This window comes from Hylobates moloch, unplaced genomic scaffold, assembly GCF_009828535.3.
Source record: "Hylobates moloch isolate HMO894 unplaced genomic scaffold, HMol_V3 SCAFFOLD_14, whole genome shotgun sequence".
In the NCBI taxonomy this organism is placed as follows: domain Eukaryota; kingdom Metazoa; phylum Chordata; class Mammalia; order Primates; family Hylobatidae; genus Hylobates; species Hylobates moloch.
The window spans coordinates 33,659,985-33,672,412 of NW_026652289.1; the positions used below are offsets into that span (position 1 = coordinate 33,659,985).

General features: G+C 39.5%; 1 protein-coding gene across 12 annotated transcripts in view; it reads left to right on the top strand.

Moving 5' to 3' along the window:
- The window catches only part of TTC23 (tetratricopeptide repeat domain 23), a 207,731-nt gene that overhangs the window by 94,872 nt on the left and 100,431 nt on the right, over positions 1-12,428 (top strand). The gene's annotated exons all lie outside the window — the stretch shown is intronic.

Below are 12,428 nucleotides of genomic sequence, written 5' to 3' on the forward strand. Positions count from 1 at the left end.
ATAGATTGGTTGGCCCTCCTGCTATTTCAGTTATTATTTTGAACATCACCACTTGGAAATGGAAGACTGAGACTCCACTTCAGACCTCTTCTTCCTAACACCCTGATCTGGGGCTGATTATGTGCTTTAACATTCTACTGAGCAGGTCTGGCAGAAGGAACAGTATCAACTGACTGAGTAGGTCTCACTGGCAGTTGTGATTCAGAGGCCTAGAAAGCTGAACCCACACCTGGCAGGAAGAGGATGGTTTGTGGGACCTGGGCTGATGTCTGATGAAATTTGAAGCCCCAGCTATAGCTAGTACAAAGAAAAGTGGCTGATGATAAGCGTGTAACTCAAAGTAAGTGAACTGAGAAGCATGTTTTTTGTTTGTTTGTTTGAGACAGTTTCGCTCTTGTTACCCAGGGTGGAGTGCAGTGGCACAATGTCGGCTCACTGCAACCTCTACCTCTCGGGTTCAAGTGATTCTTGTGCCTCAGCCTCCGAGTAGCTGCGATTACCAGGTGTGTGCCACCACACCTGGCTAATTTTTTTGTATTAGTAGAGACAGGGTTTCTCCATGTTGGTCAGGCTGGTCTCGAACTCCCGACCTCAGGTGATCTGCCCGCCTCAGCCTCTCAAAGTGCTGGGATTACAGGCGTGAGCCCCTGCGCCCTGCCTGAGAAGCATGTTTTTATGTTGAGGATGTTACTGTGTGATGCCACATACATTGAAACACGTACATTTAAAGTAAGGCCACAGACTCAAATGCCTCTAGAAGCCAGACAGGTAACGTACCTCCTCCTTTCATTGATTCAGAGACGTACTTTTTTTTTGGCATTTGAACATCTCTGAAATTAGAGTGAACTTTACAATTGCAAGTCAAATGGTGTATAAAAAAGCAGCATCTTTATAGTCCGTGGTGCTTTAGATTAGACGAAATAACAGAAAATGAGTGGAGTTGGCCAGGAAAATTATATCCTTGTCTGTTGGCCTTTCACTTTGAAAGAGAGAAATGGATACAGAGACCTACTTTCCTACAATAAGACACAAGAACAATGACAAATGGGAACGACTTTGCTGCCTTCATGTCCAGTAGCCAATAGGGATTGGTGGCAACAGGCAAACTGGAGGGTACCCTTGCCCCCAGGGCAGCTACCCCTCTTCCCTAGCTGATTACTGCCTATGGTGGCATAGATCTAGTGTTGACAGGTATTCTGAGTTTTCAAAGGAAGTCAGAAACCCCAAAATCTACATCTTTATGTGAAACTCCTAATTTTAAAATGATGGCTCAATTTTTTTTAACTGGCAAAAAAAAAAAAAAGTATATACAAGTTAGATGAGCCTATGAGTGCTCAGAATAAATATAACCTCTCTTTTAAGGATGCAATATTAAAAGGCAGCATGAGACAAGCCAGTTTTTACAATTAAGCCAAAAAGAGAAAAGTTAAATCCATTTCGAAGTTTAACACTAGGTTCAGAGGCCCAGAATAACAAATACTGCAGGGCATCTTACTTATTTCATCTTTAAACTTTCTTTTCTGCCTCCCCCTAAATGGAAGATAAGGAAATGTAGTTAAATCTATTAAAGATGTTGCATTCCTGTTTATAAAAATGTATGATCACTTTTTAAAATGCAGGCTTAGATTTCCAAAGCAACAGCATTTGCTTCCCACTGCTGTAGGCTGTGGTCAGTGAAAGGCAGGATGATGTCATGGGAAACCCCCAAATTATGAGAAGACCAGGGTCCTAATTCTGGCTTTGTGATGTGCAACTGATTTAGGGACATTTCATCATCTTTATTTATAAAAAGGGGGTGATAATACCTACCCTCTGTACCTTACATGGTTGTAAGGGCCACATGAGATAAAATACGTGAAAGTATAAAGTGTTATGTATATATTAGTTGGTATTGCCCAAATCACATGGGTAGTTGGGACAGCACAGGTTCTTGAATCTCAGATTCTCCATCTCTGGCTACTGCTCTTTCTCTAGACCGCAGCACCTGTTGAAATGGTCATCTTATCAGCCAGTGGGGTTGAACAGATGAGGAAGCATAAGGCAAGAAGTTATTAGAAAAATGTTAGCCAACATCTTAGGATCTCAAATAGCACTGTGTCTCTGTACAACAGGGTGTAGGCAAAGCTTTCATGTTAAACCTGAAGCATTGACCTTTAACATTTTTATTTATTTATTTTTATTTTTTATTTATTTATTTATTTTTATTTTTTTTTGAGACAGAGTCTCACTCTATCACCCAGGCTGGAGTGCAATGGTGTGGTCTCGGTTCACTGCAACCTCCACCTCCCTGGTTCAAGCGATTCTCCTGCCTCAGCCTCCAGAGTAGCTGGGACTACAGGCACATGCCACCACCCCGGGCTAATTTTTGTATTTTTAGTAGAGACGGGTTTTTACTGTGCTGGCCAGGGTGGTCTTGAACTCCTGACCTTGTGATCTGCATGCCTCGACCTCCCACAGTGTTGCTGGGATTACAGGCGTGAGCCACCACGCCCGGCCGACCTTTAACATTTTTAAGAGGTACCCAGGAATGAGAACACCACCTGCATTGTAGATCAGCCTCTCTAGCATTCTCACAGTTTGACCTTTGGCTGATTCCTTCTTTCTCTTTTTCATATTTTTGTGCTGTATAAGCTTTATGAGGAAAAGAGTCAATCAAACTCTTAGCCTGAAATGAATGAATGCCTTCTTAGCCTGAAGTCCAGCATTTTACTTTTCCCCTAGCTCAGGGTTTCCCAAAAAATGTTTTTAAAGTGTTATTTCCATAAGATTTAATAGGTGCTCAAGAAAAAAGATAATCTCATGGTCAAAAAAAGACTGGAAAAGTGCTGTATACTGTACCCACTCTGGGATATTCACAAGGTATTATATTAAAGTTTTGAGAAGACCTGTTTACCCATTTATTTGATCACAAAATCCTCCTTTTGTGGAACCAATATTTGTGTTTACCAACTCATTTGATCACCTCTGTCAATAACCCTCCTTGATGGAATGTACATTAATGTCTTGTGGCTCTGGTGTACTGCAGCAATTGGCTTGCAAAATGCTGTTCTGTAGCCTCATTTCACATACACCAAATTGAACCACCAGCAGTTAGCCATGTATGTATTTCACTTTCCCACTTCCAAGCCTTTTCTAATTATTCACTCTGCTTGGGATGCTTTCTCTTCTCCCTCCTTGTTCTCTGGAGTCCTTTTAGCCAAACAAGCAAGGTCATTGCAGCAGCAATGATTCCCATTTCTGAAGTCTTAGCACTTGCCACTCTTCTAGCAATTTTAGCACCTAGTACTGTGCTAATGTGTACCTCATCTTTTTTCCTGCTCTATTTTACATTTCTTGGGGTTATTGTTTTCCACGTAGTACATTAGCCTGGTGCATTGTTTGTAGCCAGAATTCAGTAAATAGTTGTGGAACAAATAAATAAATGAGTTGTGGCCAGGTGCAGTGGCTCATGCCTGTAATCCAGCACTTTGGGAGGCCGAGGTGGGCTGATCACTTGAGGTCAGGAGTTCAAGACCAACCTGGCCAACATGGTGAAACCCCATCTCTACTGAAAGAAAAAAATTAGCCAGGCATGGTGATGCGTGCCTGTAATCCCAGCTACTTGGGAGGCTGAGGCAGGAGAATCGCTTGAACCCGGAAGGCAGAGGTTGCAGTGAGCTGAGATCGTGCCACTGTACTCCAGCCTGGGTGAGAGTGAGACTCCATCTCAAATAATAATAAAAAATAAATAAAGAAGTTGCAATAGGATGAAATTTAAAATGTTATCTATAGTAAATAATGGAATTGGAGTTTGAAAAGGAAGAATGGGGAGGGATCTCTGAAAGGCTAATCTATATATACGATTTTTAGCAGTTTTATTAATTGGCATAAAAGTATACAATTTGCTAAGTTTGAGCATATGTGTACACCCAAGAAACCGCAACCAGTCAAGATAATGAGCATATCCACCACCGCAAAAAGTTTCCTCATGCCCCTTGTAATCCCTCCACTCCACCCTTTCCTACATCTTCCTCCCTCTTGTGTCCCATCCCTGTCATACCACCTCCTTAGCCCAATTCAAGGTAATCACTGATCTGCTTTTGGTCATTATACATTGGAGTAGATTTCATTGAAATTTATATAAATGGAATCACACGATATGTACTCTATTTTGCCTAACTTCTTCACTCGGCATAACTATTTTGAGATTTATTCATGTTGTAACATATTCATTCCTTTTTATTACTGAGTAGTATTTCATTGTATAGCTATACCACAGTTTGCTTACCCATTTACCCATTTATAGACATTTGGGGTTTTTTTTCTAGTTTTTTAGCTATTAAAAATAAAAATTCTATGAACATTTGTATGTAAGTCTTTTTATAATGTATGTTTTCATTTCTCTCATGTAAATACTTAGGAGTTGGCTGGGCATGGTGGCTCATGCCTGTAGTTCCAGAACTTTGGGAAGCTGAGGCAGGTGGATCACTTAAGGTCAGGAGTTTGAGACCAGCCTGGCCAACATGGTGAAACCCCGTCTCTACTAAAAATACAAAAATCAGCTGGGCATGGTGGCGGGCACCTGTAATCCCAGCTACTCTGGAGGCTGAGGCAGGAGAATTGCTTGAACCCAGGAGGCGAAGGTTGCAGTGAGCCAAGATTGTGCCATTGCACTCCAACCTGGGCAATAAGAGTGAAACTCTGTCTCAAAAAAAAAACAACTTAGGAGTGAAATGATGACTCCTGTGCTAAGTGCATGTTTAACTTATTAAGAAACTGTCAGATATGGCACCAGAGGCCAAGGCAACAAAATAAAAAATAAATAAATTGGGCTACTTCAAAATTGAAAACTTTTGTGCAAAAACAGGACAATAATCAACAAAAGGTAATCCATGGAATGAAAGAACATATCTACAAATTGTGTATCTGATAAGGGGTTAAGGTCTAGCATATACAAAGAAATCCTACAGATCAATAATAACTAGAACAACAAAAACAAAAAGTGGGAAAAGGGCCAGGTTCAGTGCCTCACACCTATAATCCCAGCACTTTGGGAAGCCAAGGCAGGAGGATCACTTGAGCCCAGGAGTTGGAGACCAGCCGGGGCAACAGAGATTGAGGCAGGAGGATCACTTGAGCCCAAGAGTTGTAGGCTGCAGTGAGCTGCGATCACACCACTGCACTCCAGCTTGGGTGACAGAGTAAAACCTTGTCTCAAAAAAAAAAAAAAAAGTGAGAAAAGGACTCCAATAGACATTTATCCAAAGTAAGTATACAGATGGCCAATAAGTACATGAAAAGATGTTCAGTATCTCTAGTCATTAGGGAACTGCAAATCAAAGCCACCATGAGATATCACTTCATATCCATTAGGATGGCTATTATTAAAAACAGAAAATAAGTTTTGTCGAGAATGTGGAGGAATTGGAGCCCTTGTGCTCTGCCAGTGGGAATGTAGAATGGCATAGCCTCTGTGGAAGACAATACGATGTTTCCTCAAAAAATTAAAAACATAATTATCATATGATCCAGCAGTTTCACTTCTGGGCATGTACCTCCCAAAAATGAAAGCAGAAACCCAAAGAGATACTTGTACATTAATGTTCAATAGCAGCGTTATTCACAATAGCTAAAAGGTGGAAGCAACCCAAGTGTTCATTAATGGATAAATGTATAAACACAATATGTTGTATAGTATTTAGCCTTAAAAAGAAAGGAAATTCTGACATGCTACAATATGGATGAACTTTGAAGGCATTATGCTAAGAGACATAAGCAGTCACAAAAGGCAAAATAATGTATGATTCCACACATACAAAGTACCTAGAGCAGTCAAATTCAGAGACAGAAAGTAGAATGGGTGTTGCCAGAGGTGGAGGGTAGGAGGAATGGGAAGTTATTGTTTAATGAGTACAGAGTGTCAGTTTTGCAAGATGAAGGAAATTCTGGAGATGGACAGTGGTAATGGTTGTACAGCAATGCGAATTTACTTAATGTCACTGAACTGCACACTTAAAAATGGTTAAAATGGTCTAGGCACAGTGGCTCATGCCTGTAATCCCAGCGCTTTGGGAGGCCAAGGCAGGCGGATCACGAGGTCAGGAGATTGAGACCATCCTGACCAACATGGTGAAACCCTATCTCTACTAAAATACAAAAAATTATGCTGGGTGTGGTGGTGTGTGCCTGTAGTCCCAGCTACTCGGGAGGCTGAGGCAGGGGAATTGCTTGAACCCAGGAGGCGGAGATTGCAGTGAGCCAAGATCGTGCCCCTGTACTTTAGCCTGGCGACAGAGCAAGACTCCGTCTCAAAAACAAAAACAAACCAAAAAAAAAAAAAAAGGCTTAAAATGGCCACGTGAAGTAAGGGAAAAAAATGAAAAGGTTAAAATGAGAAATTTTATTTTAAATATATATATGTATATTTTATATATATATATTTTACTACAATTTTGTTTTGTTTTGTTTTGTTTTTTGAGACAGTGTCTTCCTCCGTCTCTCAGGCTGGGGTGCAATGGTGTGATCTTGGCTCACTGCAGTCTGCTCCTCCCAGGCTCAAGCCATCCTCCTGCTTCAGCCTCCAGAGTAGCTGAGACTACAGGCACACGCCACTGCACCCGGCTAATTTTTGTATTTTTTGTAGAGACAGAGTTTTGCCATGTTGCCCAGGCTGGTCCCAAACTCCCGAGCTGAGGTGACCCTCCGGCCTCCACCTCCAAGAGTGCTGGGATTACAGGCATGAGCCACCGTGCCTGGCCTTATTTTACCAGCTTTTTTTTTTTTTAAACCCTGCCAAACTGTTTTCCAAAGTGGTATACCATTTTACATTTCCAGCAACAGTGTATGAGAGTTCCAGTTATTTCCCATCCTCATCAACACTTACTACAATAAGTCTTTTTAATCTTAGTCATTCTAATTGATGAGTGACATCTCATTGTGGTTTTAACTTGCATTTCCCTAATGCCTAATAATGTTGAGTATAAAGCATGTGCTTATTTGTTCTTGGTATATCTTCTTTGATGAAGCATCTGTTAAAATAAATTGCCCATTTTTGGCCAGGTGCGGTGGCTCACACCTGTAATCCCAGCACTTTGGGAGGCCGAGGTGGGCGGATCACGAGGTCAGGAGATCGAGACCATCCTGGCTAATACAGTGAAACTCTGTCTCTACTAAAAATACAAAAAAATTTAGCTGGGCATGGTGGCAGGCACCTGGAGTCCCAGCTGCTCAGGAAGCCGAGGCAGGAGAATGGTGTGAACCCGGGAGGCGGAGCTTGCAGGGAGCCAAGATCACACCACTGCACTCCAGCCTAGGCGAAGGAGCGAGACTCCCTCTCAAAAAATAAATAAATAAATAAATTGCCCATTTGTATAGAGAGCTGTTTTCTTGAGTGTTGAGAGTTCTTTATACCAGTAAGTTGAGATACCAGTGTTGAGAGTTCTTTATACCAGTAAGATACAAATCTTACATCAGATACATATTTATGAAAATATTTTCTCCCAGCTTCTAGTTTTTTAATTAACAGTTTCTCTTAAAGAGCAAAAATTTAAAATTTTGATGAAATCCAATTGGTTATGTTGTTCTTTTAATGATTCTTTTTGGTGGTCATATCTAGGAAAGCTTTGCCTAATGCATGGTCACAAGTGTTTTCTTACACATGTTTTTATAGTTTTAAGTTTTACATTTAGCTCTATGTTCAATTTTGAGTTAATTTTTGTATATAGTATGAGATATAGATCAAAGGGGTTTTTTGTTTTATTTTTATGTGTGAATATCTAGTTGTTCCAGCATCATTTGTTGAGCAGACTTCTTTCTCCAAGGAATTGGTTTTGCCTATTTGTCAGTAATCTGTTATTCATGTATGTGTGGGTCCATTTCTGGACTCTCCATTCTGTTCCATTGCTTGTCTACTTAACAGCAGTACAAACTGCCTTGCCTACCGTAGCTTTATAATAAATATAGGTCAATAAATCTGTATTTTAGATTTAAATCTAAATTTCACATTTAGATTAAAATCTAAAATCTATATGGAAGTATTGAGAGTGAACCTTCTTGTCTTGTTTCTGATCATAGAGATAAAGCATTCAGTCTTTCACTGTTAAGTCTGATGTTAGCTGTAGGTTTTTCAAAGGTGCCTATCAGATTGAGGAAGTATAATTCTATTCCTACTTTGCTAAGAATTTTCATCAGGAATAGATATTAGATATTAGATCTTGTCAAGTGCTTTTTCTATGTTGAGTGAGATCATACAGTTTTTCTTTTTTATTAATATTTTGGGCTTTGGTAGTTTGTGTCATTAAAGGAATTTGTTCATCTGTATTGTCAAATTTATGGTATAAAGGTGTTCATAATATTCTCTTATTAACCTTTTAATATTTGTAGAATCTGTAGTGATGTCATCTCTCTCATTCTTTTGTTTGTACAACATGATGTTTTGAAATATGTTGTGGAATGGCTAAATAAGCTAATTAACACATGTATTACCTCACATATTTATCGCTTTTTGTGATCAGAACACTTGAAATCTACTTTCTTAGCAGTTTCAAGGAAACAATACAGTAGTCACCACGTTATACAATAGATCTCTTGAATTTATTCCTCCTCCCACAACCTCCGGTAACCAGTGTTCTACTCTCTACTTGTGTGAGTTCGACTTTTGTAGATTGTACATATGAATGAGATCATTCAGTATTTGTCTTTCTGTGCCTGGCTATTTCACTTAACATAGTATTTTCTAGGTTCATCATGTTGTCACAAATGACAGGATGCCCTTCTTTTTTAAGGCTGAGTAGCATTCCATTGTGTATACATACCACATTTTCTTTATCCATTCATCTGTTGATAGACATTTAGATTGACACCATATCTTGATCATTGTCAATAATGCTGCAATGAACATGGAGTGCAGGTATCTCTTCAATATACTAATATTGTTCTTTGGATGTATCACCCAGTATTGTGATTGATGGATCATATGGTAGTTCTATTTTTAATTTTTGAGAAACCTCCTTACTGTGTTCCATAATTTACATTCCCACCAACAATGTGCAAGGATTCCCTTTTCTCCACATCTTCACCAACATCTATCTTTCTTTTTTTAATCATAGCCGTTTTAACAGGTGTAAGATGAAATCTCATGGATATAATTTGCATTTCTCTAATGATAACAATCTTGGGCATTTTTTCATACACCTATTGGGCATTTGTATGTCTTTTGAGGAATACCTATCAGGCCCTTTGATCGTTACTTTTTTTTTTTGAGATGGAGTCTTGCTGTGTCGCCCAGGCTGAAGTGCAGTGGCATGATCTTGGCTCACTGCAACCTCCTCCTCCCAAGTTCAAGCAATTCTCTTGCCTCAGCCTCCTGAGTAGCTGGGATTACAGGCATGTGCCACCACGCCCAGCTAATTTTTTGTATTTTTAGTAGAGACGGGGTTTCACCGTGTTAGCCAGGATGGTCTCCATCTCTTGACCTTGTAATCCGCTCAGCTTAGCCTCCCAAAGTGCTGGGATTATAGGTGTGAGCCACCGCGCCTGGCCAAATTTTTCTTTCTTTATATCCTTACTCTATAAGCTTTTTTCTATTTTTAAAATTTTTTGTTTTCTTGTTTTACTTTTTAAACTTTTTTGTTAAAACTAAGACACAGGCCAGGCGTGGTGGCTCACGCCTGTAATCCCAGCACTTTGGGTGGCCGAGGCAGGTGGATCACCTGAGATCAGGAGTTCCAGAGCAGCCTGACCAACATGGAGAAACCCCGTCTCTACTAAAAATACAAAATTAGCCAGGCATGGTGGTGCATGCCTGTAATCCCAGCTACTCAGGAGGCTGAGGCAGGAGAATCGCTTGAACCCGGGAGGTAGAGGTTGCGGTGAGCCAAGATAGAGCCATTGCACTCCAGCCTGGGCAACAAGAGTGAAACTCCGTCTCAAAAAAAAAACCAAAAACCAAAAACAAATAAACAAAACAAACAGGCCAGGTGCAGTGGCTAATGCCTGTAATCCCAGCACTTTGGGAAGCAGAGGTGGGCAGATCATGAGGTCAGGAGATCAAGACCATCGTGGCTAACACGGTGAAACCCTGTCTCTACTAAAAATACAAAAAAATAGCCGGGCGTGGTGGCAGGCGCCTGTAGTCCCAGCTACTTGGGAGGCTAAGGCAGGAGAATGGCGTGAACTCGGGAGGCGGAGCTTGCAGTGAGCAGAGATCACGCCAACTGCACTCCAGCCTGGGCGACAGAGCAAGACTTCATCTCAAAAAAAAAAAACAAAATTAAGACACAAACACACACATTAATTTAGGTCTACACAGTCAGGATCATCAATATCACTGCCTTCCACCTCCACATCTTGTCCCACTGGAGCGTCTTCATTGGCAGTAACATGCATGGAGCTTTCATCACCTATGATGATAATGGAATACCTTCTCTTGCAATACCTCTTGAAGGACCTGCCTGAGGCTTTTCTACAGTTAACTTTTAGAAATATATAAGTAGAAGGAGTACGCTCTAAAATAACTATAAAATGTAGTATATTAAATATATAAACCAGTAACAGTTATTTATCAAATATTATCACATATTGTGTACTGTATATAATTGTGTATGCTTTACTTTTATATGGCTGGCAGCACAATAGGTTTGTTTGCACCAGCATTACCACAAACACATGAGTAAATACATCATGCTATGATGTTACAACAGCTGCTATATCACTACCCAATAGGAATTCTTCAGCTCCATTATAATTTTATAGGACTACCTTTATATATGCAGTCTGTCATTGACTGAAATGCCATGAAGCTGAACATGATTGTAATATTAAAGCAATCTTACATATTTGCCCATGTAGGTACCATTTCCAAGGTCGTCTTTTTTGTAGAACTAGAGTTCCATTTGCTATCATTTGCCTTCCTTCTGAAAGACTTCCTTTTACATTTCTTTGAGAACATTGTAGTGCAAGTCTTCTGGTGATTAATTATTTAAAATTTTGTTTTCAAAAGGTATTTTTACCAGTACAGAATTTAAGGTTGACAACTTTTTTCTTTCCATACTTTAAAGATAAGCAGTATCTTTAACTCTCTCCTTGTTTGCTTTTTATTCCTCTAAGAAATCTGTTATCTTTATCTTTATTTTTTATATGTAATGTGTCTTTTCTCTACTTTTGAGATTTTTGCTTTATCATAGTTTTAAGCAATTTGTTTATGATGTTTTGACTTCATTTGGTATCGTTTTCTTCATGTTTCTTGTGTTTAGTGTTCATTGAGCTTCTTGGATCTCTGGCTTTATGCTTTTTCTTAAATTTGGAAAAATATTGGCCATTATTTCTTCAAATATGTTTTCTGTCCCTCCTCTAATATGCTTTTCTTTAGGGACTCAAATGACATATATATTAGGCAACTTGAAGTTGTTTTACAGCCCACTGATATTTTTTCGTTTTTGATAATTTTTATTGCTATGTCTACAAATTCATCTTTTCATCTGCACTATCTCATCTGCCATTAATCCCACACATTTTCATCTTCACACATAATTTTTCTATCTAGAAGTTCCATTTGGTTCTTTTTTATTTCTTCCATGTCTATTTAACTTTTTAAGCATATAGAATACAATTATTATAACTGTTTTAATGTTTTTATCTGCTAATTTAACATCTGTGTCAATTCTGGGTCAGTTTTGATTGATTATTCTCATTATGGGCGATGTTTTCCTGCTTCTTTGGATGCTTGGTAATCCTTGGATGCTAGACTTTGTGAATTTTACCTTGTTAGGTGTTGGTTATTTTAGTATTCCTATGAACATCCTTGAGTATTGTCCTCTAGTGCAATCAAGTCACTTGGAAACAGTTTGATCCTTTTAGGTCTTACTTTTTTGATCTGTGTGATCTGAGCAGTGTTCAGTCTAGAGCTAATTATCACCTCTACTGAGATAAAAGGCTTCTGAGTACTCTATCTATCTAATGCCTCATGAATTAAAAATTTTTTCAGTCTGGTTGGTGGGAACAGGCACCAGCCTTATGTTAGCACAACACACTGTTCCCTGTAACCTTATTGAAGGATTCTTTCTCCAGACTTAAATACTTTTCTTACACACATGCTAATCAGTATTCTCTCCCTATACTTGAGGGTGTCCCTCTGCTAATATCTTGGTTCCTCTGTCTCTGGAGCCTTCTCCTCTTCAGTAATTTATCCTGTCAGTTCTAGTCACCTTGGTCTCCCCAAACTCTCAACTCTACTTCCTCAACTCAGGTAGTCCACTGGGATAACTTCTGGGTCCCCTCTTCCCTGTGCTGTTTCCTGGAAATTCTCTCAAAGCAATAAACTGGGGTGACTTATTTTTTCCATCTCTCAGGAATTGCTCTCTCATTGCTTGTCTTGTTTCTTGAAACCATTGTTTTATCCTTTGTTCTGTGGGCTGTTTATTTGTTTGTTTTGGGTTATTTCAGGCAAGAGG